Here is a 26,482-nt window from a genome sequence, read left to right on the forward strand (position 1 = left end):
CGTCTAGTGCAGAAACAGATTCTTAGTTTTAGCACTTAAATTTGCTTATTAATGCTCAGCACTTGTTCAGAACTTGTAAGCACTAAATAAGCTACTAATTACTATAGCACTCAATCTTCCTCATTACCTAGAGGAAAACAGTTTTTGTACTTACTTTTCTCACTTGCTTAGAGAAAAACAGCTCTTGTACTCACTTTCCTCACTTATCTAGAGGAAAATATTTTTTTATTCAGGCATGTCCAAGGGTCAGCTCCCAGTGTTCTCTCCTGTCTATCTGATGAATCTGGGCATCTTGAGGCAATGTAGAAATTGTCTCATGTACACAGACAACCCTCTCCTCCTATTACCCAACACTACAACCTCTGAGAGATGCACTTATCTAGCCAAACTGGAGGTAAAGCTCTCTCCAACCAAGACTGAATTAGACAGTCATTAGGAGAAGGTAAACATTTGCACCACACCACACTCATCACATAGTCTCACTAAATCTACACCACCAAAATCCACACATAGTAACACAAAAGAGGCTCTCAGTAATAATCTGTCTAAGCAACAGAGACCTACAAAGCAGAAACGCAAGCAACCTCCATCCCCCAACACAACCCAAATGACACATAGCCCACAGACTCAGTGCGCCAATAAACCACAGCCAATAAGGCAAAACAACGTACCCAACACACTACTCATAGGTGACTCTATAGTCAAGCACACTGATGTCCCACACATCAGGCTAAACAAGGAGAAGGTTACTGTCAGCTGCCTGTCGGGTGCCAGGATCCTCCACATAACCCACGCACTCAGGTCACCCCACAACAAGTACAAATAAGACTCTGTCATTGTCCATGTTGGTGTGAATGACCGGAGACATACCTCCCTGGATGACATGGAGAAGCTCTCCGATATTGTAACCCAGGCAGGTATGACCCTAGCCCTGAGGAGCATTCTGCCATTGCCCAGAATGATACCGCAGTACAAGGACAAAATGATTAACTTCAACAATTGGCTAAGCTTCTGGTGTCATTCTAAGGGGATCCATTATCTGTCTGCCTGGGACGATATGGTTGACAGACCACGATGCTTTGCCACAGATGGCCTGCACCTGTCGCCCCTGGGATTCTGAATACTGGCTAAGGCTCTTGCTGCCCCTATAGTGCCTTTTTTAGGCAGGGTTCAAATAACAAATTCGCCACCATAACAGGAACAGGCAAGCAAAAACTGAGGATAATGCTACTCAATGCTAGAAGTCTAAATCTCAAAATGCACTCACTCAAGGCACTCCTTAAAATGGAGAACATCGTTATCTGTGCAGTGACTGAGACCTGGTTCAAGGCAAAACAAAAGCGGAGACTCTGCTGATGAAATATAACCAAGCAAATCCAAAAAATCAGTCCGGAGAAGACCGCAACCACTCACTTTATTAACATCAGTAGAATACAAAATAACGTTTTCGTCAACGTAAATCTTTGACTTCATCAGATACTTAGTGGTTAAACATAACCCTATTTATATGTTATATAGCAATCAACTAACCCAATAAATTTATTAAGATTTAAAGTAATACAAACACCTTTACTAACACTGAGTAAATATTGTGTTTTTTTTAAAAAGTAATTCTTACCTAAAAATATACCAAAACATATAAATATATATGTATATAAAATATATAAAATACATATGTATTTAAAAAAATGAAAAAAGAAATACCATCAGGGAACTTGTTTTAATGAAACATAAGAAAGCAAAATATTACAATCTCCCAGCTTTTAATTTAAGAAGTGGTACAATAGATATAGTATAATTTAGACCAGGGTTCTTGTTGGCTTCTAATATAATCTGCCAACAAGTTTCCCTGTGTTCCAATCTTGTCTCCCAGGGACCCCCCTGTTGTCTCGGGCCATGGTTTCTACAACAAAAAACTCATACTTGGCCTGTGGACATGTCAATGAGTGCCGATAAAGGGCATTGTTAGAATTCTGTTTCTGTATTTCGTAAGTATGTTCATATATCCTCCTCTTAAGAGGTCTTTCAGTTTTGCCAACATAAAATGCTTGGCATACTTGACAGGTCGCCAAATATATTACCCTTTGACTATTACAATTTGAAAACATTGTTGCCCTTATCCATCTGTTTCTTGCTGAAAGAAATATTTTATCCATGTGGGAAATATATTTACATTGTAAACATGTTCCACACCTATAGGTACCCTTACGTTGGTTGGAAAATCTATTTATACTGGGTTCATGTTCCAATAAATTCTTGATGTTGCTCCCCTTACGGAACACAGTTTTTACTGTTTTTCCTTTTAAATTAGTAAGGTCTGTGATATCACAAAAGGTGTCCCATTCTTGTTCTATTATATTCCTGATAGTGCCAAAATTGGCACTATATTCAGTAATAAATGCTTTGTTGAACCCTTGATTAAGTTCAAGTTGCCCACCTTTCCTTTAGATTTTACCAACTTCCCTGTACCTAAAATAGGTTGATATTTAGTATTCCTACCTTCCTGGACCTCTTGACGAATGCTAGTAATAAATTGTTCAGGGTAACCCCTTTCATGGAACATCTCAGTAAGTTTAAAACATTCTAATTGATATTCCAATTCATCCAATGTCATACAGGAGGCCCTTACAAACTGGCCCTTAACAATGCCCTTTTTCTGATGTCCAAGATGTGAACTGTTGTAATGGATATAACTATTGGAAAAGGTGGGTTTTCTGTAAATGGAGGATTTGAAACCAGTATCCAAATAATTGACCCTTTCAGAATTGACATGATGAGTAAAGGTCAAAAAATCAGTGGTGGAATTTAAATAATTCATAAATTCCCCTATAGTACTGGTCAAACCTGTCCAAAATATGCAGATATCATCCAAAAACCTTGAGTAAAATATCCAGTTGTTCCTATATTCACTATTAATTATATACTTCTTCTCCCACACTGACAAAATAATATCAGCATAGGTAGGGGCACAGTTAGCACCCATGGCCACCCCGGATATCTGTTTGAAATATTCACCAGAAAAATAAATGAAATTGTTATGTAATACTAAATCTGCCAATTCCATGACTAAAAAAAATTTTGTTGTCACTAGCCTGTGGTCCTTCCCTCAAGGCTTCTTCTAACCAGAGTAATTCTTTCTCATGAGGTATAACAGATAAAAGATGAATCACATCTATGGTGAGAAACTGTAGGTTAGGAACATTGAACTCCAGAATAATTTTACTCAGAAATTCCCAGGAATCTTTGAGTAAATGTTGCTCTCTACCCCACAAAGATTTAAGTTTCCAATCCAGAAACTTAGAAAGCGGTGAAATCTTAGATCCCTGGGCAGAAACAATAGGCCTTAAGGGTGGATTTTCTATATCTTTGTGAATTTTGGGTACCCCGAAAATCGCTGGTACCCTTGGATTCTCATTTTCTAGATACCGATATGTGCTGAAATCTATAACACCTTGGTCCAATAAGTCCTTAATGGTCAAATCTATTTTTTTATATGAAATATGAATTTCATTGATAGAAACAGATGTGTAACGTGTATCATCATGTAAAACTGCATACATTTTACTTTCATAAATGATTTTGTCCATAAGGACTGTGCCACCCCCTTATCTGGCTCCATAACCCTAATGTTGGGGTTGTGGCTTAGTTCAAGGAGTAAATCATGTTCAGCAATAGTCAAATTGGGAGAATGTTTGTTATTTCTTGTAGCTTTTCTAATTTGCTGTTCAATTCTATTCTCAAGATTCCTTAGTTGGGGGTGTATAGGGGGGTTATAAGTACTAGACCTGATGGGGGTAAGGGTGTCAGTATGTGTAGCGGTTCCAAGTAGGTTTTCCAAATTAAGTTTTCTGATAAACGTTTTAAGGTCCAAAATGACCTTGGCAACATTGCTATTTCTTTGTGGAACATACTTAAAACCTTTTGTAAACAAATCAAAAAATGTATCCGTGACCAAAAGGTCACTATAATTGTATATATAATAACCTACTCTACTAAGAACACAAACATTGCCACCTTCTTGTTGCATAATCATAGAGGATATTCCATTTACCATTTCTGATTCCTGTTCTGTTTCCTGTTCATGTTGTACCCCCTCCCCCCTGTAGGGGTAGTTGCCCGGGGAAAAAATGGTTGGAGTCTTGATGGCTACATTGATTTCATATTCTCTCAGACCTCCTAGGAAGGGGTTCCTGTCCGTAGTTGTTATCATTAACCTCTCCATCCCCTTCCACTAAATTATCTGCATCATATGCTAAATCATCATTATTAGAAATATTGTCATGTCTTTCTCTATAATAACCAGAGCGTATAGGTGGAGGTGCTGGGTATTGCCGACCCTCCTGGTATTCCTTAATATCTCTATTAAGCTTCTTGTACTTTCTAGTAAGTATTTCATCACATTTCTTGTCTACCTGTATTCTAATATCATAATACCTTTTCTTTTCTCGTTCTACAGTGAACAACAAATCATTCGTCACAACATCATTGTATCTTTCAATATCTTTATGTAAAATACAAATGTCTTTTTCGTTTTTGTTGATGATGGCCTGAACTATTTCCAGTCCGCAATTGTCAAAGGCTATAACCAGTTCCTTGTGAAAATCACTACCAACAATCACATTGTTGGGATATTTATATAAATGGAGTCCTTTAGGGACTATCCGTTTGTTAAGACATTCATGCAGGTACAGATTATCCAGTTATAAACTTTTGTACCTGTATAGGGCCATTTGTAATGCTGCCAAAGAATCCGAAAAAGTACAGCTATCAACCGTAATGGTAGAACCCCTTCCGTTAAATTGAAAATTTGGCTTAGCCTGGACCCAATCCTGAAAAGTTGACTGTGGCATAGCGTAATTGGTATTTCCTTGTGTAGAAGGATTGTCGGAACCATGGGTTCGCAAAGCCTGTGGAGTTTGAAAAAAGTCCATGGATTCTGTTTGATTTCCGCTATCTGGTTTGCGGATCATACCATGGTCTCAATCTACCGTAGGTGGTGCACTGTTCTTGTTAGCACCTGATGGTATAATGTCACTGTGTCCCGAAGCTATAGACTTGAGCCCTTGACTCAAGGGCATAAGAATATCAATAAGTTGAGTCAACTGTCCTGCCAATTTGCGTATTTCACCCACTTCGAACCGAAATGCTGGATCAGTTGTTTCCATGGATTTGGTCTTCCCTGTTCGAGTCTCCATAACCAAAACCAAGTCAAAACAAAAGCTGAGACTCTGCTGATGAAATATAACCAAGCAAATCCAAAAAATCAGTCCGGAGAAGACCGCAACCACTCACTTTATTAACGTCAGTAGAATACAAAATAACATTTTCATCAACATAAATCTTTGACTTCATCAGATACTTAGTGGTTAAACATAACCCTACTTATATGTTATATAGCAATCAACTAACCCAATAAATTAATATGGTTCAAGGCTCCAGAGAGCACCCCTGCACTACCAGGCTATTACTCATACCACACTTTTTGGCCATGTAACCAAAGGCGGAGGTGTGTCCATATTCATTAAGGATATCCACACCTCCAGGCTAGTTGCTCAGCATAATGCATCCGAGGTTATCCAAGTGCAACTAACTCTGGGCAAAACTGCAATCCAAATTGTAGCTTGCTATAGATCCCCCACCATGCCCTAGGATTCCCACTCCTCTTTTCTTGATGTACTGGAAAATATTAGGGTTCAACCAAACACCCTAATAATGGGCGACTTCAACTACCACACCATTAACTGGGAAAACTACTCGTGTACCAACTCCTTAGCTCAACACTTTCTGGAATTCATAAACTCCAGTGCCCTAGATCAACTTATCCACACCCCCACCAGGGGCAACATTATCCTAGACCTAGTCATTACCAACATGACTGACTGGTGTTCCACACCGATCCGACCATAAGCTTATCACCCTTGATATCCACATCCCTCCTCCACTCCCCATTAAGGAAACCACAGTAAAAGATTTCTCCAAAGCCAACTTCATGCTTGTTAAGACAGAAGTGGTGAACTTCATGAAACCCATGCAGATGGACAATACAGTTACAACTGCTGAATCATACCTAAATGCACTCTATAAGCACTTACACGAGTGCATGGATCGTGCTATCCCAAACAGAACCAAGATGCTATCCTCCAAAAAAAGGAAGCCAATCTGGTGGTCCCCTGCCATAAACAAACTGTACAACAGAAGGAAGAAACTGTTGCAAAAGAGAGTAAAATCCCATGAGTGGAGGAGCTCCCTGGTCAGCCTCAGTAATAACCTGAGATCCCTTATAAGATCCTCCAAAGCTAGCTATGAAAACAAAATCACCACTAAATCCAAGGACAACCACAAAGCATTCTATAGCTATGTCAAGTATCTAGATGGCAACACCCAGATCTGCTCTGAGTTACAGCACAAAGGCATGAAAATTACAGAACCAACTGATATTGCCAACATCCTGGCAGATAGGTTCAGTGATAACTTTACCACCCTCTCACCCCCTAAAGGGCCCATATCTATACAGGAAGAATGCAGAGTCCCTGTAATCACAACTACGCAGGTAAAAGCTGCACTCTCTAAAGTCAAAAACACAGCATCCATGGGACTGGACAACATCCCAGGTTGCATTTTACATGAACTTCAGAACAAACTGGCTCCCCACTTAAGCAACATGTTCAATAATAGCCTCACATCAGGCTTTATCCCCACTGAATGGCGCACAGCAACAGTTATCCCAGTCCACAAAGGGGGAGTCACCACTGATCCCGGGAACTATCAACCTATTAGCCTGACGAGCCTGGTGTGCAAGGCCATAGAACGTATCATCATGGAACTCATAAACAAAGACATTGGTAACCTCCAAACTCTGGAGCCCACCTAGTTCGGGTTTGTGAAAGGCAGATCATGCCTTCTGAACCTGATCGACTTCTTTGAGGCAGTCACCAAAGCCGTGGATGAGGGTAAGGTGGTTCACACAACCTATCTTGACCTCGCCAAGGCTTTCGACACCATCCCCCATTCTGGAATTATAGCTAAACTCACTAAACTAGGTATAAATCCCTACGCCACAAGATGGGTTGCCAACTGGCTCACTGAGAGAACCCACACTGTAAAAGTTGCAGACTCCAAATCTGACTCAAAGCAGTGACAAGTGGAGTACCACAGGGTTCCGTCCAGGGACCTCTCCTGTTTGGTATCAACTTCTCTGAAGTACAGGCTAACACAGAAGGCCTCTGGCTAATGAAGTTCTCAGATGAGTACAAACTAGGAGCCATAGTTAAGTCCCCAAATGATGTGGACATCCTACAGAAGGGCCTTACTGAGACAGATGCCTGGTGTCAGAGCCATGGCCTCAAGCTCAATGCCAAAAAGTGCAGTGTCATCCCCTTTGGTAAAAAACTCTGTACTCATGAACTACCACATAGGCAGCAATCTACTTAACACCGAATGCATGATAACAGACCTTGGGACCCAGGTGGACAGTAGTCTCTCCTTTGATAGTCACATCGGCACAGTAATCAGGAAGTCCTTCTACATGGCACACCTCATCATAAAAGGGTTCTCATCCAGGAAAAAAGAAGTCATTGTTCCCCTCCACTCATCACTCATTAGACCCATTATAGAGTACAATGCCCCTTTTAGAATGTACCTCACAAGACATCTGCAGCAGCTGGAAAGGCCACAGAAGTACCTCACAAAGAGGATTACTGGCCTCAAACAAATGCCCTACACTGACTGCCTCAAAAAACTCCAGCTTCACTCCATAGCATATTGCCTACTCCGAGGTTATCTCTGCCTAACATATAAAGCTATGTCAAACCCAGAGCTGTTGGACATGCTACACCTAAAGAAATTCCAATCCCTCCAAGCTACATGCTCTAGGGACCTAAACCTTGTCACTACAATAAACAGGACACGCTGGAGGGATAGATTCCTGTCCCAGAGACTTCCTATACTCTGGAACAAGCTACCCATCTATGTCAAGCAAAGTTCTTCATTAGCACTCTTCAAGAAAAATCTTGATGCGTGGATGGGAAATAGGAAATACACCCCGGGATCACTTCTGTGTCTCTGCTCAACAGTGGCACAGGAAAATAACTTTCTTGGGTGGCATAAGCCATGGAACCTTGCTGGCTAGGCTTACGTAGGCCCTTGGGCCGATGGCCTAGTACCTACCTATGAACCTATGATGGGCCTTGAGCATGGCCACTATAGTAAGTTAGAGGAAGATATCTCAGATTTTCTGCCTGTTGCTATGGACCGCTCAGTTTTATCACAGATGGATTTAAAAATAAAATCAGCAGCATCCACACTTCATCTTTCAACTGAAGCCTAGTACAGTGATTTGTAGTCAATATCTGCTGTCCTATACTCTAGCCTAGAGATTCATACTACAGATTTAGATGGGCAACTGTTAGATGGAGCCCCAAAACACACAAGTCATTAAGCAGTTTGAAAACTGTAACAACAGCAGCAACAGGAATAACTTTTTTTTAGTGTGATTTTACATGATTGTTGTCTTGCTCATTTGCTGCCAGTTTTGACAGGCCTTGAAGACAGCAGAACATTCATAAACATGTCTGCACACAGAGCATTGGTCCTGTGCCTTGCAAATTCCAGTGTAGCAATGAAGGTCGTTATTAAGCATTTTCTACTATTATGAGACAGACTATGCAGGGCTGCATGGACTACACTATTAGCCATGAGACAAGGGGCATTTTATCTGGTTAGATGGTGATTATTCAGTTGCAGTTACACCGAAGACTCTGGCATTTTACTTGGCATGTTGATTTCTAAGGTAACTGTGCTTTCATTGTGATAGCTAGTTAGTCTACTGATGTTCATTAATGTTAAGAACATAGCAGCCTAGACTTCTGATGAAGCATTTCAACTATACCACTGCTAGATTCTCAGCCGTTGGTGGAGATCTAGTCACAGTAGTTATAGACTAAACTAACTGCTCCATGAAGAGATTGTAAAATATTTCCAGGTAAAAAATGGCCACCTGTAGTAAAGGATCATAGGAAGCTACTAAGCAATTGGCCTTGAGGCCATTACAAGCCTAACCAATAATTTTGCCCATGTTCCGGCAAGTCAGCACATGATGCCCCTATCCAGCAGGGGCACAGGTGGAATCCCAGGGGGGTATTTTCTGTTCCAGATCCATTTATCCAGGTTGCGCTTAAAAATGGTTAATGAGGTACTCTGCTTGACGTGGTGAGGGAGTCTATTCCACAGAAGAGGAAGTCTCTGAGACACAAATCTGTCCCACTAACAGGTCCTATTTATGTCACAGACCAGGTTGAGGTCACGTGCACAGGTTACTCAAATGGAGCTTGACTTGCAGATATGCAGGAGTCCCATCAAGGCAGGGTCTGTGATTGCTTTGTATGCCAGGCAGAGGTCACCTCTGAGGAATCTGTATGAGACTGAGTAGAGGGCAGGGCGTTCAGCCTATTTGTGTATGGTAGATGTTTGAGGCCCTGGATTCTCCTCATGAGGAACCTCTGTGGTCTCTCCAGCTGCTGCATGTGCTTTGTGAGATACATGACAAAAGTGGGATTGTACTCAATAATGGGTCTTATAAGGGAATAATACAGGAATGTTATGACCTCCTTGTCCCTGGATGAGATACCCTTACTAATGAGGGGGTCATGTAGGAAGTTTTCCATACAATGGAGGCACTATGGTGGTCAAAAGTCAGGTTGCTATCAACCTGGGTGCCCAAGCCCCTCACGACTGACTGCATGCTTAGGACCTTGTTATTAATGTGATAATTTGTGTGGACCTCACTCTCCCCAAAGGGGATGATGATGTATTTTTTGGAATTCAGTTTGAGGCCATATTTCTGGCACCAGTCATTTGTTTGGGTGAGACCTTCTTGGAGGATGTCCACATCACTAGGGGAACTCATGGCAGCACCCAGCTTGCAGTCATCTGCAAACGTGGTCAGCCATATCAAACTGGTCTTGGCCTGCACCTCAGAAAAGTATATCCCGAACATCAGAGTCCCCAAAACTGATCCCTGGGGTACACTGTTAGTTATGGGTTTACTGCTTGAGGTGGCTTCCCCTATTTTGACTAGGTGGGGTCTATCGGTGAGCCAGTTTGCTATCCATCTGGTAACATATGGCTTGATTCCTAGAGAGAGTTTATCTATTATAGCCAAGTGGGAAATAGTATTGAAGGCTTTGACCAGGTCAGGGTAGGTGGTGTGCACCATCTTCCCCTCTTACATGGCTTTGGTGACTGTCTCAAAGAAGTTGACCAAATTTAAGAGACATGACCTCCCCTTGACAAAACCAAACTATGTGGGATTGAGTGTTTGGAGGTTGCCAATGCCCTTGTTAATGAGGTCCATGATAATCCATTCCACGGCCTTGCAGATCAGGCTAGTTAGGCTGATGGGTATAAAATTTCCTGGATCGGTGAACACTCCACCTTTGTGCAAAGGAATGACAGTGGCTGTCATGCACTCAGCTGGGATGAAGCCAGTACTCAAGCTTTGGTTGAATAGGGTGCCTAATGGTGTTGCAAGTTCCTGTCTGAGATAATGTATGATGCAGCACAGGATGTTATCACATCCCTTGGAGGCTGTATTTTTTGCCTTTGAGAGGGCAGTGATGACTTGCACCCTAGAGATAAGGGGAGGGAGGCAGGTGCAGGAGATGTCCTTATTTATTAATGGGGGAACAGAGGGGTGAAGTTTTCACTGAACCTGTCTGCCAGCAGGTTAGCTATAGCTATGACTTTTGTGTATGTGGTGTCCTTGACCAGTTCTGAGCAGATCTGAGTGCTTCCTTTGAGATTGCAGACGTATGTGAAGAAGGCCTTATGACTATCTTTAGTAGATGTGGCCAGTTTGTACTCGAAGTTTGCTTTGGAGGATTTCACTAGTGCTCTTATTTGTTAAAGTCTAAGGAGAGCTTGCTTCCAATTAGGCATCTGCTCCTTCTTGATCCTGGACAGTATTTTTTTCATTTTATTATATAGTTTATTTATTGTAGATGTCCACCAGACAGGTTTACTCTTCCTTGAGGAGGATGATTTTGTCCTTTCAGGTACTCCTGATTCCATGTCGCTATATAAATGCTCGAATAGTACTTTGGTGTAGGTTTGGACATATGTGCCAGTTTCTATGGAGGGGGGAAGGGGCTGTAAAGCTGTTTATACCTTCCCTCAGGAGGTTGTAATCAGCTTGGAGAAGTTTTTTATTTTTTTGTTTGACTCTAGCTGGGGGGGGTCTCGGGGGGCAATAGTGACTTCAAAAGTGACCACTTTGTGGTCAGATCTCACCAGGGAGGATGACACTGTAGTAATGCTGCAGTGGTTACTCACGTTAGTTAATACCAAGTCCAAGATATTATCATCTCCCTTGGGAGTGTCAACCAGCTGGTCCAAGGCATTTGCATTAACGAAATCAAGGAATCTCTGGGCATTTGTGTTTTGGCATAAGTGGTTCATCCAATTTATGGTTGGATAGTTAAATTCACTTAGGAGCAGGGTAACGGGTTGAATCTTGATAGATTCAAAGAGGTCCAGATAGGTGGAGTGGGCATCTTGAGTCAAAGTTGGTGGCCTGTAGCTAGCTATGATTTCAATAGGGGTCTTGTCAACGTTTAACTGCACTGGAGTGTCTCCTGTTTGTCATGCTGTTTGACCGGCCTTGGAAGTGTGTATGTTTTTAATATATATTGCAACTCCACCTCCTTTTGCTTTGCTGCCATGGTTTAAGGTCTGAATGTATGATAGAACGAGTAACCTGGTATGGCTGAGGTGCTCTCCGCAGCTTTGAACTCGGTTTCTCTCACTGCACAAATGACAGCATCTTCCAGGGTTAAGAATGCTTGCAATGAGTGTAGTTTCATGTTTAGACTCCTAGCATTTAGCAGCATGACTTTTAATTTGTGTTTTGATGAAATTTTCATGTTGGTAGTTTTGACCTCATGGCAAAATGTACTATGAGGGAGGCAAGAGCCTTTGCCTTAAGCCTGAAGCCCAAGGGAGACAGACACAGGCCATCTCTAGAAAAGCATCGCAGTCTGTTGATCATGTCTTCCCAGGCTGTCAGGTACTGGATCCCCTTGGAATCCCACCAGAAACTAAGCAAATTGTTAAAGTCAATCATTTTCTGTTTGTACTGAGGCATCATTCTGGGTGACGGTAGGATGCTGCTTAAGGCTAGTGACATACCTGCCTGGGACACATACTCAGTGAGCTCACTCATATCTCTCTTCATATAGTCCAGGGACGTACGTCTCAAGTCATTCACACCAACATTGACTATGACAGAGTCATAATAATACCTGTTGTTGACAGACTTGAGTGCACGGGTGATATGGCAGATTCTGGCATCTGACAAATAACTAACTGTGACTTTCTCCTTATCCAGCTTGGTGAGGGGCACATCTATGTGTCTCAAAATGGAGTCTTCTATGACTAATATGTTATATGTCTATAACAAGAAATGTTTGTTGTGTTCAAAAAATAACTTGTGGACTCCACATCGGCCTACTGGTCAGCAGAACACACACAGGGACTTGCTGTTATTTCTAATGCTAGACTGAAATTAATGACTGTGTCTTGTTGTAAGGCATTGCCATTATTTTACTATTCTTCTACTCAAGATCAAATAGCCTCAGTGATCACTCCCCAACATTCCTACTCAAAAAATACCTATACCAAGCTAAACCTGCCATCTTCCATCAAATACGTAAAAAACTAAACTTTAACCCACTCACATTCATCTCATCCCTCAAAGAATGTAACTGGCATCCTCTAAAGTACTTCAGTCTTGATGATGCAGTTGAATTTTTTAATACTACCTTCCTGAGCATCCTTAATTACCATGCCCCCATAAGACTTTACAGAACCAAAGTACAACCCTCCCCATGGCTACAGAAAACCACTAAGTCAGAAATGAAAAACAGGGATAAAGCCAGGGAGCACTGGTGCAAAACCAAGACCCCCTCAACTAGACAGAAATTCCTAGAACTACACAATAGAGTCAAAAAGCTAATAAAACAGGACAAATTCCAATACTACTGGTCTGCCTAGACGCCTCCCAATACAGCCCCAAACAATTCTGTTCCTCCATAAACTCCATCCTCCACCCAGGTAAAGTCAGTACCCCTCCTCCTAACATCCCTCACTCCTCCGAAAATATTGCTACCTCATTCAACACACTCTTCACACAAACCATACTATCACTAGCTAAACAGCACAACCCCCCTCCCCTCCAACCCCCACCTTCAACTAGTAGTCTCCCCACTGCCTTCTCTTTTTCTCCTGCACCTACCTCCAACATAAAAAAAAACTCTTAACTAAACTTAAGCCCACCAAATTAGCAGTAGACAACCTCCCAAGTGAATACCTACAAATCGCAGCTGATGCTCTGGCCTACTCAGAATCCATCTTGATTAACCGATCTCTGTCAGAAAGTTACATTCCCACACTATGGAAAGTATCACATATAATTCCCCTCCACAAAGGCGGCCCCTCCACAGAACTAACCAATTACCACCCCATAGCTATTCTCTCTCCAGTCTCCAAAATACTAGAGAGATGCATTCACTCTCAGTTCTCAGACTACCTCCTTACTAACAACCTCCTTTCCAATACTCAGCATGGTTTCCGACCAAACCATAGCACCACCACTGCCTTACTCTCCTTTACTAACACTATCCTTCAGCATAAAAACAATGGCTATCTCTCCTCTGCTACTTTCCTAGACCTATCTAAAGCATTTGGCATGGTCCCACACAAACAAGTCATCTCTGTCCTCAATAACCTATCCTTCTCTCAATCAGTCACCAACTGGTTTCAGAGTTACCTGTCTGACCGCCAACAATCCGTTGTATGGCAGAATGACATATCTCCCCAACTACCTGTCTTTATAGGGGTTCCCCAAGGATCCATCCTTGGACCCCTACTCTTCTCTATTTTCACCAATAATCTAGCCTCTGCCACCAAACATGGCACACACATACAATACACAGATGACTCAACCATAATCTGTTCAGCCCAGTCCCTACCCAAACTGCAAAAAGTCACACAGGAAGCCTTTTCCTCTGTTGAAACTTGGTTATCCGATGCCTAATTAATACTCAACCCAAACAAAACTAAACTACTCATCTTCTAACCCACCAAACATACTCAAAACAACTCTCACTTTATCAACGCAGCAAAAGACAACACCACTATACACCCAACAGACCACACCAAATTGTTAGGAGTGGAAATAGACAATAAACTAAAATTTGACATTCACATATCCATGACCATAAAAAAAGTCTGCAAAAAACTAGGAGTGTTATACAGAAATAAGCAACTTCTCACCAAAGCAGCAAAGATTTCAGTAGCAAATTTCCACCTTATCTCAACCCAACTTTATGCCTTTCCAATATATACCAACTTAAGGCAATGCGATCTAAACAAGTTAGAGACCTGCTACAACAAAATCGCCAAATTTGCCACAGGGGCAACTTACCGTAGTCACCACTGTCTCTCACTTGCTGAACTGGGCTGGCTTGAACTCCCTCACCTCCTTCAATGCTATCAACTCACACTCGCCCACAAACTAGTAAACCATCCACAAAAATGTCCCATCCCTCCAGAATCTACTCCAACCCTATGGCACCACCAGACCACTAAAATCCAGCAATAAAAATCACTTGCAGATCACTAAAACCAATAACTCTGCTGGTGAAGCACTATTCTCTTGTGCCATAGCAAAATATGGAACTCCCTCCCACCCACAATTACCTCCTTACCATCATGCACCCACTTCAAAACTTTACTAAAAGCATGCCTAAAAACATACTGGCTATGCCCTTGCAACTCCCACTCTAATATCACCCACCCCATCCAACCACTACCTTTCTTTCCACTCCACTAACTACCTTGATTATAGCAAGCTCAGATGCTCATAAGCCTAGTACTTATTATACAGCAGGAACTTCTTATTGTAACATTTGTTAATGTCTGTTATGTACCTCACAGATAAAGATTCTAGTTGTCTACTGATGTACTATGTTCATCTGTAAATATGTTGTAAGTAATTGCTATGTTATATTGTTAATCGCTATGTAATCCAATGTAACTACTGTCTGTTTATTTTAACTGTGGAGATTTTCTCCTTGGGCCTCCGCTGAAAATGGACCTACATCCAGTCGGACACTCCCAGTCAACAAATGTAAATAAATAAAAAAAAATAAAAAATCAAATGACCAATTAATTGAACATGCAGCTTAATAATCTCTTTTCATATTTAGGAAATTTGACTGAAGCTGTTAGTAAATATGTAGTAGAATAGTCACATATCTAATTTTCTCTGCTTGTTGATAACTGAACAGACAGTCTCAATTGAAATGTTGCTGCTACAGCCTGACATTTTCCTGAGTATTAGACCTTTAAGGTATATAAGTGATTATAGATGTTTTCCTGTGCTAGTAAATTAAAGCAATTTCTGCAGCAGTCAAACACAAGGCTATATAACTCCAGTGTAGAACCACTCAATGCAAAAAGCATTCCAAAACTTGTAGGTTCAGTGATCTGCAGTTAACCTTCATCAAATGGCTTCTCTTCCCTTGTGAAATACCTTCTTCCACAGCATATGTAGTAAACTTACAATCCATAAATAGCATGAAAATACAGAAGTTAGCAAAAGTTTCATGTATGTCCATTTGGGAGTTTCCTATAGGTCAAGTAAATTATCCTATCCTGTGTCTATGAAGATCAGTGTTCTACCTTGATTATCAAAAAAGAAATAAATAAGAGATACAATTAGAAAGTAAACTGGGAGATTTTGCCTCTTGCTGCCAGACCAGTTTTCCTTTTTTCCATTTAGGAATCTGAGTTAAGTGCCATCAAAGTTCCTACTTAATCGGAGAGACTGTCTCTGTACTGACTTTTACATTTGGGTTACAATGCAGTGAAATACATCATATGTGTGAAGATGTGCATTTATCAGACTAGGTTTAAGGACCCATCTGTCATTCCCTAAATTTCAGGTTATAACACATTCCTTTGTTTTATACCCCGAGGAGCTGGGGGACATTGTCCTGCTACATCCACAATAAACTCAAGCATAAAGTCACTCAGCTTAAACCACAAAGCAAAGGTAATAGGAATCTTTGTGACCATCAATTACTAATTACTACATAACTAGCTATCTCATCTAGTCTGTGACTCTGAAAGTGAACGAAAAGATCTCATTGACTGGAGACGTTTTTAATCAAATAATAAAAATGTAATGGTGACTTCAAATACCCTCTAGGTGACAGGGAAAACTACACTTCCAATAATAAAAACAACCAACACCTCCTTGAATTCATTAATACTAAATGTCTAGAAAATCTGGTGAAAATCCATCTAGGGAAAAAACAGTCTGAATATTATTTGAACCAGTATACCATTTCCACTGAGCCTCTATTGTGTATTTATTTACCATTTGTTAATTGAGTAAGTGGACTGGTTCTTAGACCCTTTTCATTCACAATCCATTCCTCAATGACAAGGGAAAATAGGCCCATAGGTGGTTACTAGGCAAACGGTCCAAGAACCATTTTAAGTCTAGTCAAACTCGCCCCAAATTTAACAAAATATTGCTCGAGTTTCAGTTCCTCGAGGAATTTAACAGTCATGATATAAGCTTGTACACATCAAACATTCATAGGCTGCGCTGTCCATTTGGTACATGGGTACCAAACCAGGGGTAAATTTGCTATTTGCCATCCATTGGTCCAAGTTAAATTTGAATAAGTTAAATAACTTATCTGCAAGCATAATGCAAATTTATCACAGCTATCTGACATGGATGGGAAGGCCTACTCCACAGAGTGAATAACCTTTGAGATACATACCCGTCCCTCTAACATGTCCTGTTTATGTCACAGAAAAGGTTTAGGTACTTAGAACGGGTACTGCTGATTCTATTCCTTTTGTAGATGTGCAACAAATCCACCAGTGTGGGATCAGGGGTGCCTTGTAGGTTAGGCAGAGATTGGAGTGCAGCAGTTCACAGGAGACCGAGTACAGGGATAGATCTTTGAGATGGCTGGCATAGGACTTGCTGCTTACCCTTGTAGTCTTTTTGTGAGTAACCTCTGTGGTCTCTGAAATTGATGCAAGTGCCTGGTCAGGTGCATGCCAAAGGATGTATTGTACTCAATGACTGGTCTGATGAGAGCCAAGTATAGTGGAACAATGAACGATGTATACGAAGACAACTGAGTGCACCAAATTAAACAGTAAGTTTTTGAAAGGTGAGTAGAAACTAGAGTGCCTGGGGAAAAAAGACATAGAGAAAATATGCAAACCCCACAAAGACAGTGACCAGAAGTCAGGACTATACCCCACACCATGGTGCTGGAAGACAGACTTTACAACTGAGCTTCTATACTGCCCTATCCTCACATGTTCCCATGTCATTTCCGACTATGGTACATTGGTATTTTCCATCAAAACAAAAGCTATCCTCACATGTAATACTTCCATACTAGGGATTTTTCAATTACCATAAAATGAATTGTGTCCTTACCAAACTAAGCGGGGGTCAAACCTCAAATTCCCCTCAAGTCAGTCACTGAATACTGCAGTAAATTGTATAGTTTCCTGGATAACTGCATCATAAACCATGTACCTATTACACAAAAACAAATTCGGAGATTTAATAACAAATCCCTGTAGTGGAACTATAGGATAAAATAAACGCTATAAAAGGATAAAAATCCTCTACAGAACTTAACAAGTAGCCCCTAACTTCTAAAATTAAAACAATGTTTAACCTTTCCCAGAAAGTACTAAGAACAATTCACTTAGCTGATGCTTCCTATTAGCTTAAGCTTGCAAGTAAAATGGAATTATATAGGAAAATGTTATATAATTGTAAGAGAACTTCCAAGTAATGCTCAAGACAGTATTGTCCCAGAATTAAATGGCATAACATACTCCAAATCCAGAGACATTGCCAATATCCTAATGAAGAAATTTAGCTCCAGTTCAGAACTTTAACAAATAAAGCAAATATCAATCAGTTGAAGGCAATTTATATTGTTTAACTGCTTGTTAGTAGCCTGCTGCGATGGTGGTGCTGCGGTAGCGTTGTCGCCTCACAGTAAGATGTTGTCCTGTTCGATTCTCAGCTAAAGCGTCTTCTGCGTGGAGACATGCGTGAATGGGCGTACCTTCGTTGAAGGTTGTGCATCAGGCCTGGCAAGTCGGTACGTAAAAATCTACTGCCAATCATTAGCGGACTGGAGTTCCACTGCGGTGACCCCTAACCAGGAAAAGCCGAAAGATACAACTGCTTGTTAGTAGCCTGATTAAATTGTAACTTTTATTCTAAACCTCTTAGTTTGGGTTTAAGCACTTGGGCTTCAGGCCAGTTATTTTACATTAAGAAGATTTGTGGTCTACACTCTTGTGGGAGGAGAGGGTAGCCTGGGAATTGCTGGTGAAAGCTTATTGTGGCTATTGTTCCAAGTGTCTTTGTTCTGGTTTAAGCACTTGGGTAACAGAGCAGTTATTTCACACTAGGAAGATTTGTGGCCTACATTCTTGTGGGAGTATTATACTGAATTGCTGCTTTATTTAAACTGTTTTTTGCTGTTGTGACTGTGATTTTCTTCACTTTGAATTTCTAGTATTTTCTACATTTTATAGCATAGGCTAGATTCAGGCTTGGTGAATCTCGACTGTTTGCTATCATTTGAGCACTAAACCAGACATCTTACATTACGAAGCCCCCTCCCCCACACCCCTGTGGCAGAAGTGTCCAGCCAAGGACCCATCTGAGTTGGGGATTGCTGGAATAAGTCTCCGTCTTGAGGTTTCCCTTTGGTTAATTTAGACGTTAGCAACAATCAATCAATCTCCTGTGTTACCTGAAGACTGCTACTGAAAATTTTTATTTTATTTATTTATTTATTGACATTTGTTAACCGGGTTGGTCCAGCTGGGCTTTTGGCCCATTTTCAGTGGAGACCCAAGGAGAAAAGCTCCAATACAGAGAGTATACAGAAATAAAATGGTAACAGTTACATTAACATATGTTACGATAGTGAACATTAGTCAAGAACAAGACTAAATACAAAAGAAAAGAATGCAACACATTAGTGTTATATCCACCTTATGTTCACAGAGTAGAGATTATTTACATATTTACACACAGATTGATTGATCAGATATGAGTATATAGTTGAGTTTGTTAACCTTAGTAGAGGGATAACTTAGTTGGGAGGAGGGTGTGCCTAGGAGGGAGAGAAGAGGTTAGGTTGGAGTTGTACAAGGACATAATAATAATAATAATAATAAGTCTTGGTTTTATTTGCTCTGCACATCTTACATTGTATTTTTGCCAAACCTGGTCCTTCTAGTCCCCTCCCTGTTACTGACCGCAGTACTTCACCTAGCATCATGAATGGACAATTTCCCACCATTTCTCCAGCCAGCTTGATTGACATGGGCATCCTGAGGTGATGTAGCAATTGTCTCATGTACACTGACAACCCACTTCTAATTCAGTCAAATTCAATATATGATAGATGCATCTATATTAAGAATCTAGAATCTAGGCTCTCTCGCTCATAGATCAGTATATCAGATACTAAGCAGATCGTCAATTCACATACTTCACATACTTCACCTCCAGCACCATCCACTCGTACAACACCCAAACCTAAATATGCAGAGGTTCTCACTAGAAGCTTACCTGAAGATCAGAGACCTCCCAAACATAAACACATTTACTTAATACATTCCCAGCAAATCACAGTATACACACAAATGCATGCACCAGTGTCTCACCAAACATGTCCCTAAGCCAAAACACAAAATCAAATGTTTTAGTCATAGGTGACTCCATTGTGAGACACACACATGTCCCACTCACCAGGTTGAATAAGGAAAAGGTCACAGTCAGCTGTCTGTTAGGTGCTAGGATCCACCACATCACACATGTACTCAAGTCTCTCAACTACAGGCACTGTTACAATTCTGTCATAGTCCATGTTGGTGTGAACAATTTGGGATGTACCTCACTTGACTATATGAAGAGAGACATGACTGTGTTCTCTCATTATGTGTCCAGGCAGGCATGTCCCCAGTCTTAGGCAGAATTCTGCCTTCACCTAGGATTTATTTTTATTTATTTATTTTATTTTACATTTGTTGACCGGGCTAGCCTAGCTGGATACATGTCCATTTTCAGTAGAGGCCCGAGGAGTTAAGCTCCAGAGTTTAAGAAGAAGTACATTTGCGATATTACAAGAAAGTAAGGGTAACAATATGCAAAGAGTACACACAAATTGAGCCAAAAAATTACAAGCAAGGTTATACAGTTAACATCATAGAAAAAAAATTTACATTTTTTTTTTTTTTTTTTTTTTTTGAGGGGGAGGTTGAAAAAGGGAGAGTGAGTAAGATAAGAGGGGGGTAGGGTTTCATGATGAAGGGATTTGTCTGATGGCATAGAGTGATTAGTCAGGATTAGTGCAGGGGCACATCCATTGAGATTTGAGGTGGAGTTTAATTTTCTTTTTGAAGAGAGATTTAGAGGGAATAGTGGTAAGTTCAGAGGGAAGCAGGTTCCAATGTTTTCCAACAGTGTTGGAAAAGAGGGAGTCACCAGCTTTGTTGTTTGATTTATCAATATTTACAAGTAGTTTGTGTGCAGATCTTAGGGATTTTAGGTTATGGTAGGGGTGGATAAGGGTAGATAGTATAGGTGTTTTGTCAGGTTGATGCAGAATTTGATGAGCAATGGTTAATTGATTGATTTTAAGCTGGTGCTGAAATTCAAGCCAGCCTAGTAGTTTTAGATTGATACAATGGTGGGTTTTGAATGGGTTGCCTGTAGCAAATCTTGCTATATTGTGGTAAGAGTTCTCTAATTTCAGAAGATTTTTTTTTTGATAGGTTTGTAAATATGGGGGAGGCATAGAGGAGGGGAGAGATAAGGTGGGTTTGAGCAATAGTAATTCTAGAGTCTGGAGTGAGGAAAGGTTTGATTCGGTAGAGAGAGCCTATTTTTTTGTTAGTATTTTTCAAGGTGTTGTTTATATGTGTATCAAAGTTAAGGTTGTTATCTATGGTAATTCCTAATAGTTTAGTTGTGAGGTCTTGAGATATAGGTGTGCCATTTTTAGATGTTATTGTAAAGTCTATAGGAGGAGATTTACTGGAGGGTGTAAAGAGGAGGAGTTTGGTTTTTTTGGGGTTAAGTAGGAGACAGCATTGGGAAAACCATTCTTCAACGGAGTTAAATATGTGTTGTGTAAGGGAGTGAAGATTAGGTACTGTTGTGGCTGAGCAAATGAGTGTGGAATCATCTGCATATTGAATGCATGTAGCTTGTGGAACTATTTGGTGTAGGTCATTGATAAACAAAGAAAACAGAAGGGGACCTAATATAGACCCTTGGGGAACGCCAATGGTAACAGGAAGCTGTGAAGATAGGGTGGATTTCCAGAGAACTGCTTGGTGTCGGTCGTTTAAGTAGGATTTGAACCAGTTAATGGGTTGGGTGTCTAGTGACATAGATTGGAGGATATTTATGAGTATTTGGTGGTTTACCATGTCAAACGCTTTTGACAGGTCTAGGAAGAGAGCTGAGGAAAGTGTGTTGTGGTTACGATTTTTGTTGATGGTGTCTGTAAAGGAGAGGAGGGCAGTGGTGGTACTATGGGATGGTCTGAAGCCATGCTGGGTATTAGAAAGTAAGTTGTATTTGAGAAGATGGTTTAGCAGTTGCTTGTGTATACATCTTTCCATGATTTTTGATAAGGGAGAGAGTAGGGCTATAGGGGTAGTTTGAGAATTCAGTAGAATTTCCACCCTTGTGAAGAGGGATGATATGAGATATTTTCCAAAGTTTTGGGACATATCCCTCTGTGATGGTTCTGTTTACAGTATGGAAATTGGGTAGGCTATGGAACTGTCTGCTAATTGCAAGTATTCTGCGGGTAGTAAGTCAGCAGAGGGGTACAAGGTTTGAGTTTTTTGATAAGTGAGAGTATGTAGGCTGTGGGGACAGGTTGGAAGAAAAAAGGGGGAGGTGGCTTTAAGTCATATTTAGATGTAACTGTGTCATTTGTAGAGAGTTGACTAGCCAGCGTATGAATTGTGTCTGTAAAGAAGGAATTAAAGTCGTTGGCAATTTGGTTGTGGTTCATTGTGTCAGAGCCTTGTGGGTTGGGTGTGGTAGGTTTACTAGGCTGTAGTAGTTCATTTATATTGGCCCAGAATTTTTGTGGGCAATTTTTGTGAGTTTGCTGAGATTTTAGGTAATAGCTTTTCTTATCGGTCATTATGGCTTTTTTGGTCTGATTTCGTAGTAGTTTGTAGTGTTGGTAGTCTGTTGGGTTCTTTGTAGAGCGGAATTTGTTCCAGATCCCTCATGATGATGCCTCAATACAGACAAAAAATGATTGACTTCAACAATTGGCTTAGTTTCTGGTGTCACTGTAAGGGAATCCAGTACTTGTCAGCCTGGGATGATATGTTTGACAGACCACGATGCTTTGCCAGAGATGGTCTCCACCTGTCACCTCTGGACTTTTGGCTACTGGCTAAAGCTCTTGCCTCCCACATAGTGCCTTTTTTTTAGGCAATGTCACAAAACCAAAATTCCCAACGTAAAAATATCCACAAAAAACAACTTTAAGGTTATGCTGGCTGCTAAATGCTAGGAGAATAAATCTAAAACTGCACTCACTGGAAGCACTCCTCACATTGGAAGATACAGACATCTGTGCGGTAACAGGGATCTGGTTCAAGGCCGAGGAAAGCACCCCAGCCATACCAGGATATAATGCCTTCCACACATTCCAACCACAAAATGAGCATGTGAAGACTAAAGGAGGAGGAGCATCGGTATTCATAGGCTCATAGATTCATAGATTAGTACTAAGCTAACTGCCCTTGCAAGCCATTTTAAGCCTAGCCAATTATCCCATGTGAGACTCAAACCATACACCTTGTGTTTGTAAGGCAAACACCTTAACCATTAGGCCACCCTCCCAACCCAGGATCAAAGATAAATAACTAGAATGGTTAAACAGAACGATTCCCTAGAGTAAATCCATGTGCAGATAACTATAGGAAAGACTCCTCTCCAAGTTATTGCCAGTTATAAATCCCCTCCATGAACCATGCTATCCACACTGCCTACATGGATCTACTTCAGTCACTCAAAATACATCCATCACCCTGGTTACTGGTAACTTTAACTATCCATCCATAGATCTGGTAAATTATACATGTACAAACACACTTGCCCAAAGGTTCTTGGATTTCATTAACTCAAATGCTTGGAGCAGACAGTTGGCACCCCAACAAGGGGCCCAAACATTTTAGACTTGGTACTCACCAACATGGGAGAATGGTGTGCACCACCACAAGTGTACAGCCCTCCCTGGTGAAGTCTGATCATAAATCAGTCTCTTTCGAAGTAATGACAGCATCAGACAACCTCTCAGGGGAAATAAGGCTAAAAATCTTCTCCAAAGCCGACTACATCCTCTTACAAGAAGGCATTAATAGCCTCAAAGCTCCTGTCCCCACTGATGGCAAGGACACCTATACTGAGATATACACCAATGCATTGTATAAACATCTATACCATTGTACTGACTCAGCCATTCCTGATAAGATCAAAGCAAGATCCTCAAGATAAAACAAGCCTGCCTGGTGGACATCCACCATAAACAGGTTATATAATAAGAGGAAGAAACTGCTGTCTACGAGCAAGAAGGAATGATCTCAGAACTGGAAGCACACCCTTCTCAGCTTCAACAAGTAATTAAGACATCTTGTAAAGTCCTCTAAAGCTAACTATGAATCTAGATTAGCATCCCTCGTTAAGGATAACCATAAGGCATTATTTAGCTACATCCGAAACCTTAAAGGAAAAGCCCAGATGTGTGCTGTACTGGCAGTGAATGTACCACTTATACTGAACCAGTGGAAATACCCAACCTTCTAGCGGATGGGTTCAGTGAAAACTTCTCCCCCTTGTCCCTGCCACATATACCCCAAAACATTCCTAACACCTATTCTCCACCTAGTATCTCAAAAGAGCAGGTCTTAACCACTCTTCTGAGGCCAAAAACACAGCCTGCATGGGACCTAATAACATCCCAGGCAGCGTTCTCAATGATTTAAAACAGGAGTTAGCAACACCATTGGTTGCTCTTTTCAACCACACCCTAAGCACTGATTTTGCCCCTGCAATGGAAAACAGCTACTGGTATCCCCTTGTACAAGGTGGGTGCATCCACCAACCCCAGGAGCTATAGATCCATTAGCCTAACCAGCCTTGTCTGCAAGGTCATGGAGAGAATTATCATGGACCTTATCAACAAGAATATAGGAGACTTTCAAACACTTGACTCAACCAAGTTTGGTTTTGTTAAAGGGAGATCCTGCTTGTTGAAGCTGGTGGACTTCTTCGAGACTGCCACCAAAGCCATGGATGAAGGCAAATCTGTGCATACAGCCTACCTAGACCTGGCCAAGGCCTTTGAAACAATCCCCCATTCAGGCATCATTGAAAGACTCACCCACCTGGGGGTCAACGCATATACTGTCAGGTACATTGCAAACTGGCTCACTGACAGAACACAAAGTCAAAATAGGGGACTCCACCTCCACCAGCAGACCCGTTACCAGTGGTGTTCCACAGAGATCAGTGCTGCGGCCCCTATTGTTTGGAATCTACTTCACAGAAGTACAGGCAAAAACAAAAGGTCTGTGGCTGACAAAATTTGCTTATGACTGCAAACTGGGAGCATTTATTGAGTCCCCAAGTTATGTCAACATTCTACAAGAAGGACACATTCTACAAGGACTTACTCAAACCAATGATTGGTGCCAAAGTCATGGTCTTAAACTCAATGCAAAATATGCATTAGCATCCCCTTTGGCAAAGACAATGTCCCTACAGATTACCATATTAATAACAACACCCTAAGCTCTAAATCAGCGGTGAGAGATTTGGGCACACAGGTTGGCAGTAACCTTACATTTGATCACCATGTCTCCATGGTGGTAAGGAAGGCCTTCTACATTGCTCATCTCATAAGCAAGGGCATAACTTCCAGAGTAAAAGAGGTAGGTTACAACCCCCCTGTACTCTTCCCTCATCAGGCCAATAAAAAAGTACAATGCTCCCTTTTGTATGTAGCTAAACAGGCACCCACAACAACTGGAGAGACCTCAAAGGTTCCTCACAAAGAAAATTCAGGATCTTCACATGTCTTACATGGATAGACTGAAATCAGTCACTATACTCTGTATTGTATAGACTACTCAGAAGCAACCTGTGCCCTGCATACAGAGCAGCCTCTAATCCTGCCTTAATGGAAATGCTGTACGTTCGTAAGTCAAATGGTACATGAGTCACTCGCTCTAGGGACCTTAATTTAGCACATGACATCAACAGGACTTGCTGGAGAGACAGATATGTCTCCCAGATGTTGCCCCTCCTCTGGAATAAACTTTCAATACAGGTTAAAGAGAGGCCCTCATTAACCGGTTTTAAGCATAACTTGGATGATTGGATGGGAAACTGCAAATTCCACGATATATGGGCACAATGAAAACTGCTCCAAAAAACTCGTGCTGGAATCACCTTTAATAGTAACAAACACACAACGAGAAGAAATGACCTAGGTTTCGTCCGTTCCCAACAGACTTCACCAATACAGCGAATCCACGTGAATTTTGAATCTCGTTTGTTGGTCTGACAACTTTTCCATCACACTAACAGTGTTTCCTATTCCAACGGAGTTTATTGTGGTTCGTTTCCTTGTGGTTCAAACTGCAAATTCGCCGCACAGGTTTCATCTGTGTCCTTCTTGGATAGGGTCAGTTGGTGCTGATTTAGATCTACTTATAACATAGACCATATCTCTGGACTCTTAAAGGAACAAGGGTTGAACTTGACTAGGCTTGTAAGGACCCTAGGGCCATTAGCCTAGTAACCTCCTATGAACTCATATTCTAAATTGTAAATGCTGACTGAATACCACAATTAGCATACATGTGATAAATCTGCATCACTGATGCAAATAAGTTAACAGCTGAAATATGTATCAGTGTGGCTATCAATACAAAGCAAAGAAACACAGCTGTCATTTTCTGCCATAGTCTTATCAAATACATGAAAATAATACATTATAATGTAACAAAAATATAATCCCAACAGAAGTTATCTACTTTTTAACAAGTGTTCATGGAAACACTCCACATGCAAACAGTAAGACTGGCACCAGCTACTGCACTTACTCCATGTACTGTTCAAGTGTTCCCTGCAGGTACTGTACTAAGTGTGAAAAGTAAGCAAGTCTTTCTCCACAGACTTGTGTTATTAAACCACAAAGATCCATCACACAATAGCATTGCTTTAAAATTAAGAGATTTGTTTTAAATAGGGTTATTGTATAATAAAGAAATTATGTGAATCATGCCAAGCAATGTTATCAAACATTGT

At 41.0% G+C, this 26,482-nt stretch overlaps 1 long non-coding RNA gene across 1 annotated transcript in view; it reads right to left on the reverse strand.

Moving 5' to 3' along the window:
- The window catches only part of LOC122793743, a 137,756-nt gene that overhangs the window by 29,289 nt on the left and 81,985 nt on the right, over positions 1–26,482 (reverse strand). The gene's annotated exons all lie outside the window — the stretch shown is intronic.

This window comes from Protopterus annectens, chromosome 2.part0 (genome assembly GCF_019279795.1).
Source record: "Protopterus annectens isolate FY-2018-M chromosome 2.part0, PAN1.0, whole genome shotgun sequence".
Classification (NCBI taxonomy): Eukaryota; Metazoa; Chordata; order Ceratodontiformes; family Protopteridae; genus Protopterus; species Protopterus annectens.